Source organism: Ischnura elegans, assembly GCF_921293095.1.
Source record: "Ischnura elegans chromosome 13 unlocalized genomic scaffold, ioIscEleg1.1 SUPER_13_unloc_1, whole genome shotgun sequence".
Lineage (NCBI taxonomy): Eukaryota > Metazoa > Arthropoda > Insecta > Odonata > Coenagrionidae > Ischnura > Ischnura elegans.
In genome coordinates this window covers 13,225,370-13,240,101 of record NW_025791657.1, presented here as the reverse complement: position 1 = coordinate 13,240,101, position 14,732 = coordinate 13,225,370, and the positions used below count along the sequence as shown (strand labels likewise).

Genomic DNA, 14,732 nt, shown 5'->3' with positions numbered 1-14,732 from the left:
TGTGGGAGGTGCAATAACTTTTCTTGCCGAAAGCACTGTGAAACAGTTACTACCTGCAAAAAGTGTACATAAATGACGTGAAAAATCCTTATGACATGCAAACAGTTTTTGGCATTGCTTTAAAAAAATGTAATAAAAATTTTTGAATTATAAATGTATTAAAAAAAATCTGTACTATATGTCTAAACTATGTGAAGTTCTATTAAAAAACAAGGTAATGAATATACGCTTCTTAATTCGAGTTTTTGTTATTAATATCAGCGGAAAACCAAGTGTTGCACTGAGTGCCACGCGCGCCCGCTAGTGTCAGAGAATATGGCGTGCCTGCTGGAGGGTTAAAATACTTAAACGGAGTCGGATATCCATCTTGTAATGTCTCATTCATTTTTGAACCTCATGCATGTCATACAATCATACAATTGCTCAAAGCTATCAAGATATCTTCGAACTCAGTAGGTGACTCACCTAGCATTTTGGCTTCAGAAACTGGGAGAATTGAAGCTGGGAGACTGAACTAGGTCAGCAGGTGAGATGGGTAGGGATGAAAAAAGTTTCGATTGTTCCCGCGTAATGAATTGGACGAATTTGGATCCAAAGTAAATTAAGATGAAGGGCATTATTCGTGGATAATTGGATCTGAGGTATACAATCCGACCGTCACAAGTAAGCATCATAAGGTTAAGACTGCAAGTGGATACCTACTCATCTACGAGCACCAAACATATCATGTAAATTTAGCTGAAAAATGCCATGTGAATTATTAGTGTTGAAAGTGGAAACTTTGATGAGTGTCGAAAGTCCAGGCATAAGTCCACAACACCGTGCAATAGGATAGAAAAAATGCCAAAAATTGTTTTCTTTATCTCCGATGTTCAAAATAGAGGTGCACCTCTTACACGAGCTTATACGGTATTAGAAATCCATAACCACACAAATGTAAAGAAAAATATTCTCTCATATGTGAGTGACAGGTAAACTTAAGTAAACAAAAATTACTCATGGATGACTAAATTACGTCCTTCATCCTTCAACAAGTTTGCAACCTCTACATATATTTATGTAATTGAAAGCCCTAGAGTTTACTCACCTGTAGCCTTAGTTGTGGAGTCTTTGGTCATTTTCCAATTATCAATCAGTTTTTCATCCTTGGTAAACAGGCTAAAAGTAAGAATCAACATATTAATCAAGAATGCTCAGGAAAATCAACAATATTTTAGGAAATTATCATCTAAAACTGAATTAAAAACCAATAATCAAAATTTGAATTTTTCTGCACAAATATTTCTTTTTATAAAATGGAACTCATGTCCATACATTCACAGCAATAAACACTTTCTCATTTCATTCAACAAAGAGACAGCCTTTGAATTAGTTTCACTCTAGATTGAGCAATAACTCTGCCATTGATGTAATTCTTTTTACCATTCGTTATCATCGACGTAATGCTCTGTTTCACAAAAAATTAAGAAACATTATTGAAGATAGAAATTCTATTTCCCAGTGGAAAATTTGTCCATAGAATCAAGATACAATTAAAGTATTTACAACCCTGAAAAGGTTATAACTTCTGTTGTATAAAGAATACAGCCTAAATTTTGAAACAAGGCAATATTTTTGTAAAGTAACAAATCATGGTCGACAAAGTAAATCTCAATGTAAACAAAGCAACAACTCTTCTGCTTTGGGAGAAGCCGTACTTATTTAAGAAAATCATTTGATCAGTTGTTCACCCAACCTCTTAACTAAGGTACAACCTTAGATTCATATCATCATCTGAACAGGAATTGGTTGCCTTTACATATAACAGTAATTTTTAATACTACCACCAGATTACAGTAAGCAATTTTGGTGAGGCCTTAATTAGATGGAGGTGTGAGGAGAAGAATATAATTATCGTTTCGGTAAAATGAGAGTGATATTGCACACCAAAGAATCTCCATCATATATGACATCTCCATCATCAAAAAAATGTATTTTACTGCTAATTTCCCAGCAAAGGTAAAAGATGAGTGTAATGAACAATAGCAAGCCGATTACACTACCTTGTGGGGCAAAAGATATGTGCTGTTGATAAATAATGTTGGCCATTATCCACAGAGGATAGATTTGTATCGTAGTAAAACTTTGCTAAAAACGGAAAAAGTTCACTTCCCAAGCCATCGATTGACAGAGGGCCAGAAGTCTCACTTGAAAGTCAACCTGTATTCGACGAGTTAAATGCAGGATAATTCCCTCCACTCAGCTCTTCGTTCTCCTCTTTTGCATTGCTCTAAAAGATAATTTTCAGTGTCACTCAATAAATGCAATATAATATAATCATAACCTTTTCAATGATAATCTATAATAATAAAACCTTGTCCTTAAGTGGAGACTACTCAAGCTGGTTGATAGTGTGCCTGAGATTCTTAAGACTGACTCTCTAATACACTTGCTGATTTAACAGGTGTTTTTCCATCTCACTTGGAGTGGAATGACTCTATATTTACTAGATCCAGTGGCAGCTAGCAAATAGCCTCACCTGGAACTCAGGGGTGGTAAATTTTGTTCTTCCAGTTTCACCAAATCAGATGTTTCAACATTCTCAATGTATGTGAAAGATGTTGGAGGTCTTGATGCCAATTCTCTTTTTTGCTCTTTCATTTCCTTCCACTATTTCAGGGAAATTGTCAAGCATTTACTAAAAATGGCAACATTGAGACAATACAAATGCCTCCTGAAAACCTATGGAGCCAAAGTGTGGAGTTTAAAGACCTCTGGCAACTATCACTGGACTCATGAGTGTGGAGACATATACATTGGTCAAACTGGAAGAACTATCGAAACCAAGATAAAAGAACACAAACATTGCATAAGATACGCTGAGGGAATCAACTGTAGCCAACCACTGTATCACATACAATCATGCCATTCTAATTACTTATGCAGATGGATATTGCGATTGGCTTAACAAAGAGGTAAATGGAATAGGACTCAAAGAAAAGAACTAATATAGATGCAGGTTTCAATCAGAGCTAAATATAATTAAAAGAATGGGAAGCATCACCTTTCTATGAGAAGAACAGCAGGAATGTACAACAAGGATCTAATTAGGGGAAAAAAGATTCGCGTTACGGCTTTCTGACATAGCGAAGACCCTTACCTTGAAAGTACACAAAATAAAGTTCACCACTGGCCTACTCAATGGAATGAAACACTTTTCTTTCAGAAGAATAGTTATGTTGTACAAAAAAGATTGACTAACATGAAAATAGATTGAGATCTCAATAGTTTTGCTATGTAGTGTGTAGTGTTGCCATATAGTAGTGCACTGGAAAAGTTGTACAACAGAAACTTGCACATTTGAGGGTGGCTTCCCATACACATCCATACATACACTCAATGCAAACCTAATTTTGTCACACAACAAAGAATTTTAACCAAATAAAGGTCATTCTACTCCTAGATGAGAATAAACCTTGCCTCAATGTTGGCTCTGGGCAATTGGCAGTGTTGCACGGGAATGCATATTTCAGTCAATTGAACGGAGCATGCAATCTGCAAAGTAACTTCAATCGTATCTCAAATGCATTCTTTTGTGCCAGCAGAAGATCCCGCATTGTCATTGGCTGCCTTCTCTTCTTTGATGATCTATGCAGAAAGTAAAAGTGATAAACAGGTCACCTACATCGAAAATAATAAATTCGTCATTCTCATCAGGCAAGGCCATAGCAAGGGCGGGGATCAAGGAGGTTTGATCCTCCCCAGAATGAAAAAAATTAAATAGATACTTTATGCTCGCTTGGTGCTCACACGACGATATTATATAGCTGCGCAGGGATATCTAGTAGTCCAATGCGACTCAAGTCAATAATTATCCTAGCAAATTTGTAGGTGCAGTGTGCGTAGTTGTAGTGCAGTGTGTGAAATAATAGTGCTGTGAATTAGAAGAAAGGTGAATGACTTATGGACCTCCTGAGGGACCCCAGAATTGACAACGATACCGAGGAGTTAATTCATTTGGTCACTGCAAAAAAAAAACTAGAAGGCTAAATTAAATTTTATAATAATATTTTTATATTTTCCTTTAAGGGTTTACAATAAATACGTATATTTTATTTTTGTCTACTATTCCATAAAACCCCCCTGAAAATATTTTCTGGCAACGGCCTTGTCATCAGGTGAGCTGTTCAGCCAGAGTCAACGTTTCAATGGCTAACTCTGCCATCGTCCTCAGAGCATTGAGTGATGGACCAACAATTCATCTGCATGGTCAACAAAAGAGTGACATCATGATGAGCTTTGACGCTCTGCACCTATCTCTACAAAGGATTTCCATTTGGAGACATGCTTCAGCTCCTGAGTATGCCTTTCTAAATCAATATCGTAGAACTATTTCTTCCGGTAATGACAACAACATACTTCACGAAAGATAGAAAATTCTTTGAGTGGCTGGAAGGCATCCACATTGGATAGTGTCTAAACATCACCGCAGCCATGGCACATTTTTAATGGAGGATTTTGAGAAGACAACCCAGTGAACCACAACAGCCTAAATACTGAAACCGCTACATGAATGACACATTCATTGTTTGGTCAGATGGGCAGAAGGCCCACAGTTAACCTTCAAAACATGAATAGAAAATACCACAAATTCAAGTTCATGATGGAGCAGAAGAAAAATGGATGTCTGCAGTTCCCTGAAATTCTTATACATCAAGAAGATAGCAGATGCCTGGACAACCGAAAGCCCACTCATATTAATATCTATTTGAATGGGCGGAGTCATCACCATCCCATCCAATGGGATGCTGAAAATTTAATTCAGTCTACCTTAACCATAGCCAATGAAGAGAGCCTACCCAGTAATTTGAAACACCTTCACCAATCGTTTAGGCAGAATGGATACAGTAAGAGAGACATCCATCCTGCTCTTAAGAAACCCTATGATGAAAACATGTCAATCCTTAATACATAAAACAAGAAAGAGAAACAAGAAAATCAGTCATTAGGTCTAGCCTCCCATTCATCTACACTTTATCCAGTAAATTATCAAATATTCTAGGAATAAATCGAATTGACACAATAAGCTACCTTGGAAACTAATGATGTCTAAAGAAAAAAGACAACATGGAATAGGGAATACTTAGCAGAGCAGCTTCAAATACTATACTTTGGCATAGAAAATGAGCTCACCTTAGCCATGAAAACATGGAAATATTAGAAAAGGTTGTAAATGGGTTGAACATTGATGAAAAGGATAAAGATACTTGGGCTGTGAGCCTGGAAGGAAAAAAACAAAGCTGCTACACAAAACTTGACAAACGAAGCTGCTACACAATACTGCTAAGGAATACTGCAAATCGTCCATCGTAAATTGTTTATACTGATGTCATGGAACCTCTTTTTCCCATATGGCTCATTTCATGCCAGTTCATCCAGGCATGACCCCCACTGACTTGGATTTTGATGAAACATGGCAATTTTCATCCTTCCATGTAGGAATAAAACATTGTAAAATATTTCTTGGCTACCTCTTACAGCTTTTTCACGACCATTTGATGTTTGGGTGAAACTGCAGTTTTTAATGAATGTGGTCTCCAGGGGCTTGTACCTCCACAAGGAAATAATTTGTCTCAGCCATACTTTTCATCCCACTCTTATGAAAATTTGCAGGTTTACAACAGTCATGAGGATTCTAAAAACTAATTGAAAAATATCCTAAGGATATTGGAAATTCCCTAAACTCATATGTTTCATAAGATTTTAGAAAATTTTGCAACAAAAATATGGTTCTACAAAACATCAAATTTTATAACATAAACTTAAAATTCATGGCTTTTTGCTTGCTTTGTTGTTGAAAAATCCCTTTACACTACTCTGGTAGTCTGTGTTGGGTCCTCCTTCAAGTATGACGAAATGCTTGTGTTAACTGCTTTCTCTATATTAAGTAAGTATTTATGAAATGAATCTTATTCATAATAAGTTCCAAAATTGAAAAGAAATTATCTACAGGTTTTTTTTCTCCCGATAAGAAAAATATACTTTTGAAATAGAATATTTAAGGAATTCACAGAACTTCCCCATCCTTGCTGGGGATAACTTGATCGTTGCTTTAAAGAACACATGAAAGTACTGGATACATGTCGATACAACTTAATTTTCTCGATTTTTATTGAAAAAAATTTCATGAATGCGTTTTACTTAATTAATGTTGTGCAACTTATAAAAATAATGTTAGAAGGTACATTGTCTAACCTTGACAAGCCTTTACTCTAATGAGGATTAGACATACATTTGTTGCTGTATCTTCTTTGAAGAAATGATACTTTTAAACTTCATAGTGGAGCTGAGAAAAACATCAGATTACATTGGAATATGGTAACAATGTAACCACATCTTTTAGACCTGAAAAGGGTCCATGGAAAAGGAAGTGAAAATAAACTGAGTAGGCCCTGCCACTTTAACCATTTACACAAAGTAGTTTTTCTCTCAGGAGGTAGCTATTGTTTTACCTTTGTCTTCCCCAGTTGCCCTTCAACTTTGGCAGTGTGTTCATTAAGTTTTTTTTTCCAACAAGCTCAGTAGTTAATATTTGTGTCCATCTCTAGAAACCAGGTATGTAAACATTAAGGAAAATATTTTGACAAAATTTGCAATTTCTATCTCAGCTAACAATCATTTGTCACTTTCATATTTTGATTTATCATTCAGGTTGATGCCTTTATATAGACCCAGTACCAAGAGCTTGGTAACTGTAGTCTATGAGAACTTAATGGTACAGAGTGCCATAAACTAGCTACACTCAATTAATCTCCTAAAATTCGAAGAATAAAGTGCATTGGAAAGACAAATGATTGAACTCAGGAGTGGCATAAGTTCTGGACTTCTTCTGAGTATTTGTGAGCACCAAAAAACCTACTTCCTAAAAAAATAAAACATAACAAATAACTTGCTGTTATCCATTTCGATGTCATAGGAAGAAATAGTAATTGATTTGATCACCTGCATAATGCATTCAGAAAAGGAGTAAGAGGGATAAACTTTAAGGCTACTTACTACTTAGCCTTCCAACTTTAACATTAAAGGCCTTATTTTTAGATCTGGCAAAATATTGACACATAATAATAAAAACACAATAATAATTTTAACTCAAGTGTTTTTGGCATTAGTTTTTTGATCCTGTTTCAAATAACAATGTTTACTTACAATTTGGGTTGTATTGGGAATGTAAAAATTTTAATGTACGTTTTACAATAGTTATACATTTAAAGAAAAAATCAAACAAAACAATAAAAATGGCATTGAAACATTTTATGAATTTTTGATTTATTGCAGTCCCTCATACGTCACTGGTAGTGTAACAAGAATTGCACATCACTGGTTAAAGGTTAAAAAATAAATGTTTGCCTACTTCTTTTACCAGTCTTTCATATACAGGAATCTAGCCTATCTTTTCAGGAACAGTCTTTCATGCATGTTATGCCTTCCTTGTAATATTATCAGTTAACTTTGATTTGTTAACTCTGCAATTGATGTCATTTTATTCATGCAATGCCATAAATATATTAAGGTTTCTTTGGCGAGGAAAAAACAAAAAATAATGCAATTGAAACGAGGCACCCATGTGAAAAAATGGGATAAAATCTGATGTTGCATTTCAGAAAAATATTTCCACACATGAAACTAATTTCTTCAGTGAAATTAATGGAGACAAAGATGAACAGCAGGCATTTGTAAAATTTTGCACAATGATAAGTGGAAACAAATTATGAGAAATGAGCGCTGCATGCGAATGTCGAACCTAAGACCTCCATGTAGTAGCCAAACACCATTAACACAGGGATACCACTCCTACCTCTATGGAAATAAAATAGACCTGTGAATGTTTAACTGCACTTCATTTTAAAACCATTGGTCATATAAGCCCATATGGGGGTGTTTTGTGGACAGCTTCAGAATGACTACAACACTAAAAAGTTTGATTGAAGTCTGAGACGTGGTTTTCTTAATGAGCTATCATTTATCAGTCCTAGGATTTCATATTGTAAAATAACATCTTCATGAGATATGATACCAGGATTTAACATACTTACATATAAAGCAAGTAAACTACAACACTTACGTACAACATAAAAAGGAATAAACGGCTGCTTTTGAGATTAGAATACTTGTTTCAGTTATTTGTAACTTTCAATTGAATGGGTTACACTGCCTGTAAATACTCCTGCATCAGAGTAGCAAAGAGAACAGGAATACTGAAGAAGGGTTGGTGTACTTTCAATAAACAGCACCGCTGGGATTCCACATTCCTACATTGCAGGAGTACAGCTCTTTCTAATTCACCGGAGGAAAAAAGTTAAGCTTGTTTACTTGTAATGCTAGAGCTTGAACGCTAAGCATGTGCCGATTGCTAGCAAGCAGCTTTGTGAGACTTTTCACACCTAAATATTGGATAGCTCCTGAAAATCACAGGTATTTTGTGCCATCATATGAATAACAGCACACGCATGAAACACTTTGGACCACCAAGGTGCCCCACGTCCCCACTGGAGGGCTATTAAGGTCAAGTTTATTGGTCCCAGGATTTTATATAATCATGTATAAGGCAAGAAAACTACTACACAAAAGCAAAACATAAGAAGGAAAAAAACTGCCTATAATTAGATAACTTGTTTGAGTTATTAATTACTTTGAATCGAATGGGTTACCTTTTAATCTGCATAGAAAGCAGAATGTCCTATGATTTACAATGACAAATGTTTAGATTTTTACCTTCTATCTCCTTCAACAAATAATTACATTCCATAAGAAGGATTCTGTACATACCTGGGCATTCTCCTCCGGAGATAGTTCCCTCTTTGCCCCAATCAGCGTCGTGTCCAGGTCTGCCACAATATCTCCCCTACTCTGAGCTTCCACCTTTTCACCTAGGGAAGCAGTTAAGGTATTGGGCTGCAACATAATCCCCAATCATCATCATTAGCGATTGAGATACAGAAACCTAGAAATGCTTTTCAGAATTAGTCACAGGAATAAAATAGAAGTTAGTTTCAAATGGATATATTCTTCACACTATCCAACAAGGTAATTAATGTCAGAAATTGATTATGTTTATACTTGTTATTAAATTTACCACCTAACTATACTCCTAATGCTTCTTATTTTCATTGCAAAATCCCTGAATAATCCACGTCATTATTCTCTGGGCAACAGTTCCTGGAGATGTAATTCTCCAGATATCATCTTATATTTTAACAGAAACTTATATTATGGGAACACTTTGCATGAGAATCCAGAGCCCATAGGTAATAGAATTCATTCATGGAAAATAAAAAGGGGCAACAATAGAAAATAATTTCAGTTTATTTTGGTTTATAATTTGGTTTAGAGACATCAAAGATTTTGACAAAAAAAACTTACTCAGACGAGATACAACTGAAGGCCATCTTAAGTTAATGAAAAAGAGAAATATTTAGATTAATTTCTAATAGGACAAAAGTTGCATAACTTCAATGGGTAAATATGAAGATTTTTTTTCTCTACATGTAAAATTGATAATTGGTGTTTTCTTGAGGTATTTTTACATCCAGTGACTTAATTAAGTTTTTATGATGTATACTTCCACACAACAACATTAGTTTGCCCAGAAAAAACTGAATCCTTCACAACTTCTTTGCACAAAACATTTAGACTGCTCTTTCAAGCATATCAAATTGTTTCAGGAGTAAATGTACTTAATTAATGAAAAATTATAGACTACAAATGATAATTTATACAATTTAATATAAAACTCCACCACTTATGAAGGTTACAATACCCTTTGTCATTTTAAGGACATCTCTATTCTTACAAACAGACTGATATATTATGCTTTAGGATGCTTAGTTACCAGTGATGATGAAGCAAGAAATAAATAGTCAGCATAATAGCACAGGCACAGAGAATGCTAGAAAAAAGAAGACTCTCCTACAATTGAGAGTACTAACACCAAAATAAGGAAACAGTATATCTGATACTACATTTCGAGCATAGTAAAAAATGGTAGCCAGGTTTCAAAATGGAAAGCTGCAGAAAAGTCAAGATTGGAAGCTTTCAAAATGTGTTGCTCCAGAAGATTACCAAAGATAAAAAAATGAAAACAAAAGAAGGAAGTAAAAAAGAAGAGTGGGAGGAAAGGGAAGTCTTCTAAAAACCTTATCTTAATTGGCCACCTCATCAGATGTGATGGCCTTATAAATACAATAGTCAGAGAAAAGGAGAGGTGGACAGGAAGAAGGCAAAAAGAGTAGTTCTGAATGTTTCTCATGGGCCAGGTTACTAAGGATATAAAAAAAGGCCATATACATGAAAAGATTAGCAGACGTTAGATATTAATTGGGGGTTGCATGAAACCAATTTTAGTTCTGTTAAATTATGATGGTGATACAGTACAAAATAAAGTTCATTAATAGTATTACCTGATCAGAAGAGTCTTGATGCATCAGTTTACTTGAGACACCATCAGAGCAATCATTGAGTACATGAAGTCCTTCTTCATCATCGCTAATCTGATCTTCTTTAACAGAAGAGCACTTGCACGTTACCAGATTACTCTATTGGAAAGAGGGACAACGATGGATACCCATTTTAATCAATTGGTACAAGAAGAAATAGTTTTCATGAACAAAGCTTGAATTACAAAGTGTACGTAGAAAATAAATTATTCCTGATGAACGATTCTGGTTTCTTTGTAGAAAACAGATTAACTTGATAAACCAAAATGATTCAGCCAGTAAAATTCTTATTCATTCACAAATAATCTAATAATAGCCATAGTATGAGAAGAAACAACTTTATTGGGAAAATCTTGGGAATAAATAGCTTTTTAAGTTGTGAACTTCCCCGATCATTAAAATAAATTTCCAAAGGGGAACAAGGCCATGAGCACTGACTTCTAAAAAATTGATAAAAATTTAAGAATAAGCAAAATCTTAATATTTCATTAAAAGTGGAAGGGTTTCAAGACTAGAACAACAGTAGCAGAAAATTCAGTCAGAGTAAAGAAAAATCAGTTCAAGTCACTAAAAATTGATATCTTTTGGCAATCCACTTTCATTGCAAACGTCAAATACCCCATTCAAAAATGGCACAGAAGGTTGAATCCCTAGCCTACACAATAAATTCCTGTTCGATTTCATCACAAAATCCAAATCTGCAACAATCTGATTCCTATGAACATCAATCTCTCATAAGGAATGAGATTTATGCAGTGGAATCTGGCTAGCAGCTGCATCATAATGTCATGGTCATTCTGTCAGAGTACCAAATGCAACAGAACTCAGTAATACTCTCAATTCTTTATCCCCTTCTGTTTGGTGGCGAACGGTAGTGAAAACCGTCTTTGTATGATCACAAAAAATATAACTGCTCTGTGCGGTGATGACGGCAAGCTCTATTGCTCAGTGAGTAAAATTGAACTGTCAGTTTGGTAAAATACACCAAATGCGTCCATAGCAATTAATCATTCATTTTAAACAATTCATTCATAAAGGCTCTTCTTTATTTCTGAATGACTGATCAGGTGAGGGAAAATGCTGTACGTTTCTGCTGAGAGGTGTTGCCAATATTCCACTACGGAAAGACATTGTGCCCTAGAAAAAAACAACTACACAAGGCGAGAGTTAACTCACCAATTCATCAGTTGCCAATGGGTCTGAGTCATAATTTGAAATTCCAGCTGGATCTGATGTGTACAGCACAGGATAATTCTCCTCACTAAGGCAATCTTGGTTCTCCTCTTTCACATGACACTAGAATAGAACAATGGGTGTCACTAAAAAGTAAAACAATAATAACCTCATTTCAGCACAAAAAAACAGAATAAGATCATTTGATAATAAAATCTTCTCTTTCACTTGCAGCCACCCAATCTGGCCAAAATCATTTTAATTATTTCAAAATGATTTTACATTAAACTCTATAAGAGTACTGATTTAAAAAACTTTAAATCTTCTAGAAAAATATTTCTTAAGAATCTTAGAATAATATTATCTTACAATAAAAAATAGTTAAAAATGTTTCAAAACTTTGAATAACAGCAGCAGAAAATTTAGCCAAATTTAATCAAAATTACTTCATTTCACCAACAATTGAAATCTTTTGGCAATCGACCTTAATTGCCTAGCACTGGTTATAAATTCTTACTCACTTTCATCACAAAATCCAATTTGCAGCAATCTGATTCCTGTGAATATCAATCTCTCATATGAAATGAGTTTTGTTGTCAGATCTTGCTAGCAGCTGCATCATAATGTCATTGTCAATCTATTAGAGAGCTCCAAATTCTACAGCACTAAGCATAACTCTCAATTCCTTTCCCCCTTCTGCTCCGAGATAATTGGAAGTGAAAAGTGTGTTTGTATGATAACAAAATTAAAGACTGCTGAGTGAAGGGATGGCAGAGAGCTCACTGGCTCAGTACACTATGTTTAGCTGTTAGTTTTGCAAATTACACCAAATCTGTTCATTAAAATGAATCAATCATTTTCAATAATTCATTCATGAAAACTCTTTCATGGTTTCTCACGATATGGCAAGAAAAAAATGCTATTGGTTCTGCTGAGGTGCTGTGATATTCCACTTCAAAATGATATTGACATAGCAAAACAGTACTAACAATTAACTAACAATTGATATTTTTGGCAAATGACTTTCATTGCTGATGTCCAACACTCAAATTGAAGGAAATTGATTTGAAGTTAATAAAAATGAGTTCACCTCAGTAACAATTGATGTCTTTTAGCAATCGACTTATACTGCCAACATGCAACACCCTATTTAAAAATGGTAAAGAAGGACGTATCTCTCATCCCCACAATAAATTCCTGTCTGCTTTCATCACAAAACCCAAATTGGCAACAACCTGATTCCTGTGAACATCAATCTCTCATAAGGAATGAGAGTTATATACTTGAATCTTGCTAGCAGCTACATCATGATGTCACGGTCAATCTTATTCAGTGTACCTAAGTCAATAGTACTCAGTTTAACTCTCAAAATCCTAACATACCCCCTTCTGTTCTGTGGTGAACAGAAGTGAAACTGTGTTTGTATGATCACATAACAAATGACTGCTCAGTGCCGTGATAACAGAGAGCTTAATTGCTCAGTGAGCAAAGTTCAGTGGTCAGTTTGGCAAAATACAACAAATCTGTTCATTACATTTTATTTTAACGATTCAAACATGAAAACTCTTCTGTAGTTGTTCATGATTGAACAGGCAGGCACAATGATGTATGTTTCTGCTGAGAGGTCTTAGGAATAACGCAAAAAGGAATGACATTGAGCCATAGAAAAATTAAATTAAACAAGGCAAAAGTACACTCACCAGGTCATCAGTGGCCAATGGGTCTGAGGCATCACTTGTTATTGCAGCTGGATCTGATGTGTACAGCATGGGATAATTCTCATTAAGTTGACCTTCATTCTCATCTTGTACATGAATCTAGAAGAGGATAATGGGCATCACTCAATAGAAGCATAATATTAATAACGTCATTTGATAAAAAAACTCCTATTTTAATTGAGACCACTCCAGCTGGTCAAAATACTCATGAGAATCTTGCAACTAGCAGATCAAACTCTAGAATATTAATGTCCAAATAGGGAGGGGGAGCTACTCTACCAAGATCACATTGATTGAGAGTTTTGAATGAGAATTTTGATCACTTACAGTAGGGGCATAATAGCGGGAACGATAGATCAAGGTTCCAGAGTACCTTAAATTATCTTCATCTTTTCTTTACCCAGGGATATAAAAAGATCCGCAACAGTTAGGTGAATCCTTAGTTAAAATAAAGGAGGAAGATGGCTTGAACAAATAGAGGGCAATCATGAGAGACAGCCCAGTTACAGCCACCACTAATGGCTTGAACAGAGATTTGACAAGGCTATGCCAAAAGTCTACTCCACAGGATAAGAGACAATTCTGTCAACAGATTAGCAGTGTTGTACAACTGATATTGACTTGTATGATAAAAGATTTGTGTGGTTCCGATTTCTACCTTATGTGTTACTACTAGAAAAGTACAACTACTGAAGGTTGCATATATGTTAGTGACTTCCAGTTGAAATACTTACCTTTATGACGGACATACTATCTTTTGTCATACGACTGAGAAATTTGTACAACTGAAGATGGATCAATATAGGTTTCCCTGTGTATAAGAATAAAACTTACCAACTTGTCACCCCTGGGCAGTAGGCAGTCTGGCACAGGAATGTATATTTCAGTGGTTTGGGCTGAGCATTGAGCCTTCTGTGGAGACTAAGGACTGCATTCAATTGTATCTTGAATGCAGTCCTTAGCCTCCACAGAAGGCCCCAAATTGTCATCAACGGCCCCTTCTCTTTCAAAACTCTGCAGACAAAGTAACAGTGACAAAACACTTTATCTCCTTAAAAACACATACATGGGATGCACTAAAGCATTACAAAAAAAGATGCTGAACATAATGTATCTGGTTTCATGTAAAAATGGAGAGTTGTCTGCACACCTATTAATCAATCACTGAAAAGCTACAGTGCCAACTGAAATGAAATTTAGCAGGATGATTCCTGATATTCCGAGTTCATGCAGTGTCTTTTTAAAATTTATTTGTGCCATGATAGCTGGCCCTTCACTGCTAACTGTACGATAGACAATGTAGATCACTCAGATACTTCATTATTCAAATTATGAGAAATCAAACTAAAGATTAACCCATTAATCCCCA

The 14,732-nt window shown here is 35.3% G+C and overlaps 2 long non-coding RNA genes across 2 annotated transcripts; both read right to left on the bottom strand.

Moving 5' to 3' along the window:
• Positions 1-3,487: 3,487 nt before the first annotated feature.
• On the bottom strand, positions 3,488-10,564 carry LOC124172175. Its single transcript, XR_006868070.1, has 3 exons — positions 10,437-10,564; positions 8,806-8,931; positions 3,488-3,627 (listed from the first exon to the last, which is right to left on the bottom strand). It is a non-coding gene; the product is annotated as an uncharacterized LOC124172175 (long non-coding RNA).
• Positions 10,565-11,654: 1,090 nt separating this feature from the next.
• On the bottom strand, positions 11,655-14,265 carry LOC124172176. Its single transcript, XR_006868071.1, has 3 exons — positions 14,198-14,265; positions 13,346-13,462; positions 11,655-11,768 (listed from the first exon to the last, which is right to left on the bottom strand). It is a non-coding gene; the product is annotated as an uncharacterized LOC124172176 (long non-coding RNA).
• Positions 14,266-14,732: the final 467 nt, after the last annotated feature.